Source organism: Euprymna scolopes, chromosome 13, assembly GCF_053919585.1.
Source record: "Euprymna scolopes isolate OS-2025 chromosome 13, ASM5391958v1, whole genome shotgun sequence".
In the NCBI taxonomy this organism is placed as follows: Eukaryota; Metazoa; Mollusca; class Cephalopoda; order Sepiida; family Sepiolidae; genus Euprymna; species Euprymna scolopes.
The window spans coordinates 132,906,245-132,911,059 of record NC_136494.1 but is presented as its reverse complement, the minus strand read 5'-3'; the positions used below and the strand labels follow the sequence as shown (position 1 = coordinate 132,911,059).

Sequence of the window (4,815 nt, the reverse complement as noted above, 5' to 3'; positions counted from 1 at the left end):
GTACTAGTAGGTAAACGTTAATTTACACAGTAAATACATCACCTAAACTTTGCATATTGATCCTACGAGCAGAGAATTATCTCAACATATATTTTAAGACTGCCATGTGGGTGATTATCGCGGCTAAGACAGCAGCATATTTTTTCATTCTTTTTTTTACACTCGAGTGGGTATCCCTTGATATCTTATATGCTTATATATAGAGTGATGCAGTTCTCGGTTGATTAACTGTGTTTAACTGCGTGGAATACATACTCGAGAGTCAAAACAATGAAAATAATATGCTAATTTCATAGCCTTAGTGATTATAAACGATTAGATGTTGGTATTAAATTCGATCTGAGTGAATGAACGATAAAATAAAATTAAGTTTTTACGCTGGTGTCAAATATTCTTCTGTTTATCCCAAATTTGATCACACGTTAGCATTTAATTCAGTAATAATATTAGCTCATGTTTTGTTTTCACTTTTGCAGAAAATTTTAAAAGACGTCGACATTTACTCAGTTTATTAAACAAAATTGAATAATGTTCAGAATGTGTCAGCTTTCGTTCAGCGTTAAATTACTTCCATGATTTTATCACTAAAGCAATACGTGCCTCGTTCTGAAGTAAAACTAACCAGGTCAGCACTTAAAGTCTGATTGAACATTTAAGAAGATTATCATCGACCGAAGATCAATATTCTCGGAATTGAAGTCAAATGATTTTGTCGTGATTATTAATTATCGTTTTTATCTAAATTAAAATCTTTCACCTCAAACGTTTGCAATCTGCAATCAAAACTTGTGATTCCACCCGAAATAAATTACATTTCTTATAATGAAGAAAAGTCCTGATTTCCAGTAACAGATAGCTTCGTTGTGAATTGTGAATTGAATAACAGACGAGAATTGTCCGAAATTGCTTCGTGTTTTTCCTCGTGCTATGGTGTAGCAATATTTGATATTTCCTGCATCGATGGAATTGCTAATGAAATTGGTTCTCAAACAAAGAGAAAAATATTAATCTAATTCTACTTTTTCTTTATCATTTCCTAATTTTTATAATCAGATAATTACTCATAGTGTCATTGCGTGTATCTGCTATTGTACTTTCACTTTCCAATTGTGACTATACCGACGGAGACACACGTGCAAAAAAAACATTTTGATTCCAAACATATTTTACAATTCCCCTATATCTTCTTAACCGAGTAACATTTCTTACGAAAAATATACAGAAAAAAGTGTTAATTTGTTATTACATATTAATTTACGAGAAAATAAATATTCATTCATAAAACTTCCTGTAGGTTAATTATTTTTATTTTTACATTCCCATTTTTTCATCGAAATTACTATATGATAAAAGTCTTATTTTCTACCGTTTTAAAATAAGACCAGCGCTTGGAATATTCCGGCGATTTATTTTACCTGCCAGAATATGCCGATGATACAGGTCATTGCTGTTTATCTTTCTAATCGTTGGAATTGGTGATGGTATTGGTTCTTATGCAAAGAAGACAAGGGTAAAATCCAATCCCATACGGATTTCTTCTTGACTATTTCTTAAAGTTTATGGCCAAGTTTAAATTATAAATTAACACCTAGAATCTTTAATTTCGCTTTCTCGTTCAATTTCGGCTATAATAAGGAAGACACACATGTATTCTGTTGGAATCTGGTTTCAATTAATTCCAATCAATTTTCCTTGTCTTAAACTTAACTAGGTTACAAAAATGAAGCCACTCCATCAGTCTAGTAGATGCCGAATCAGTTCTCTACCTGTATAAGAGCTAAGTACGTCCTAAAATGGAGTACTGTTGCCACATGTGGGTAGGAACTGCTCAGTGCACCTATCCTGTTTTGGTAGAGTTTAAAACCGACTTCGTAATCTTGTAGGCGATGCCCTTTTCTCTTCTCTGTAATCTCTTCCCCACAGAAGCGACGTTACGAGCCTGTCTCTGTTCTGTCTTTATTTTCATGGCAAGTGCACGACTGAGCCCCAATGTATTGTTTCCTTGCCAATCGTTCACAGAAACACTGAATTAGCCCCCCCCCCCCAAAAAAAACACTATCAATAAATCCCCCACTTCTTATCGGTGCCTAAACATAAACGTAAATTCTATAAACAAAGCTTCTTTCCTAGAACTGTCCGTTTGTGAAACTCTGTTCGCTGTTCTGCTTTCCAGCTGACTATAATATAGTCGTCTTCAAGTCCAACATAAACAAGTTCTTATGTAACCATCCTTGTAAATAATCTAATTATACCAAATTACCACCACAAACGATTACTACGCTACTGTTCTCATGACTGCAATACGCACATTAACTCTTATCTTCGAGTCACCTTCCGGCTTTGATATGTGGTAACCTCTTTGAAAAACATCATTCAACAATCATTTTAGCGTAAAATAATAGGGTTTTATACAATTCTCATTTTTACCACCGAAAACACTTTAAATAAACAATATATTTTTTATCACCGGTAGATATATGTTTATTATCTATCTGAGTTTATTATCTAAGTTTGTGTTATACCGGCCTTTCTATGCACAAGGGAAGTTACACCGGTTATCACTATATATATATATATATATATATATATATATATATATATATATATATATATATAGTGCCAGTAATGTCTACACAGGTGAGGATACCCTACACTGATGATTACGCAAGCATCATTCAGTAGTTTATGTTGGTCCAAATAATAAATTATTACATAAATATATATCAACTTCAAAATACCAGTCGGGCCTCCAGCACAAGAAGCTCCTTTGGCTGGCTGTTCAATAAAAGACCAGTCGGGGTTAGAAAAACAAGAAGTTCCTTAGGATGAATGTTCATCAGGAGAACAGTCGGGGCTTGAAACACTCGAAGCTTTTCTGGCTGTATGACCATCGGAAAATAAGTTCGAGCTTTAAATACAAGAACTCTTTCTGGCTGAAGACCAGTTTGGGGTTGGAACACAAGAAGCTCTTATGATTGACTGTTGGAGAAGTTGCTATGATAACGTACAGCCGATCAAAAGAAACCCTTGCTACATTCCTTAAAGATTTTGAGAATTTTCGAACACCATTTACTTTATTATAACTTTTGTTTTACTGAACGAAAATAGAAGTATTTTTTTTTTTTGCAAATATAGCTGACCTATGAACTGAAAAATAGTCTTAATTTGGTCGCAAAATGAGTGAGAAGTGAAGCTTTAAAGCAGTTCTAAATGAGTAACAATAACACTTAACCATATATTCAAACACGGTACTGTTTGAATGATATATATATATATATATATATATATATATATATATATATATATAGAGAGAGAGAGAGAGAGAGAGAGAGAGAGAGAAAGAAAGAGAAAGAAAGAGATTTATAGATAAATCGCAATAGATATATATGCATATGCGTGTACATATGTGTGTGCAGAACGATTCGAATATGAAAAATAACCTCCACAACTTCCACAGGGAATCATAAAAAATATATGTATATTTCATAAATGCATCAATATATTTACTAAGTCCGTTGTCGCTTACCATGTGATGGTTTTGGCCAAATCGCATAATGTGCACGTTTATTGTACCTATTTACAATGCCTCCCCACGGGACAGAGTTAGACACCAGGGTCGTTTTTTAACGTGGAGAAAAGGTACAAAAATAAAAATTGTCTCAGTCGTGGAGGATTTCTCCTTCACCGAAAGAGAACAAGAAAATGAAGTGCAGCATCTGAAGAACAGATGGTGTTTATTTGCTCCCCCACTGAGCAAATTAGGCACAAGGCCGTTTTTAATGTGAGGTAAAAACCAGCTCCCCTAAAAGGGGTCACTCTGGTTACCAAAAATAATAATTGTCCCAGTATAGAGGGTTTCCCCTCCATTGACTGGTACAAATTATCTTAAGTGCAGCATCTGAAGAACAGATACTACACTTTGATCTTGACCAAAAGGCCAAGACAACTGTGTGCGTATGTGCACGTTTATTGTATGAAGCAAGTTTTATATTAATTAATTATAAATCATCAACAATTAAGTACCAATATCACGAATATACACGTAGTAATTTATTCATTTTTATCGTAACTTTGTTTTTATTATTTTCAAAAAATAGTCAGAGGATGTGCATGTAGTCATATCTAATTACATAGTGTTAGAATATATAGCTGTGTTAGTTTGACTTGTTTAGAACTGCTTTAAAGCTTCACCGCTCACTCATTTTGAGACCAAATTTCAAACAATCATTACAGTTCATAGGTCACATTCTCAGGTATATCTTGAAATCAAAATGTTGTTTTTTCATTAAAACAAAACTTATAATAAAATTGCTTGTGTCCAAAAGTCCACAGAATTAGTATAGAACGTGAGAAACGATTTATTTTGATTGGTTGTCAACTTTTCCGTCGTTAATATATTCATAAATTATAGTGGGCAGGTCGCTCGCATGCCATCCTATTTCGATTATATAAAGAGACTTAACATAGTGATGCCGTTTGCCGTGCTAGAGCTGATAATCGTTCGCTTACAAAGTCGCCCGTTAATTGTTTCTCTCTTTTTTGTCGTGCTAGGGCTGATAATATTTCGCTTACGACGTCGACGTTTCTCTCTTTTTTGTCTCTTCTTTCTATTCATCTACTTAATTATGTCCTTTTTTTATTATTTAGTCAGTTTAAGAAGTTGATAATAATTTTTTATGGATTGTTGAAATGCGTATGATATTGAAAACAAAAAATAAAATCGTTTTATAGCTAAACCTGGAAAATCATGGATTACTAGGTGTTAAAACTGGAATAGAAAAAAGACAAGATATTCTAGTAAAAAATATAATAAAT

At 33.4% G+C, this 4,815-nt stretch overlaps 1 pseudogene; it reads right to left on the bottom strand.

Annotated features, from left to right (window-relative positions):
• Window positions 1-3,737: 3,737 nt before the first annotated feature.
• On the bottom strand, window positions 3,738-3,950 carry LOC145292490 (U2 spliceosomal RNA; annotated as a pseudogene).
• Between the last annotated feature and the right edge of the window lie 865 nt (window positions 3,951-4,815).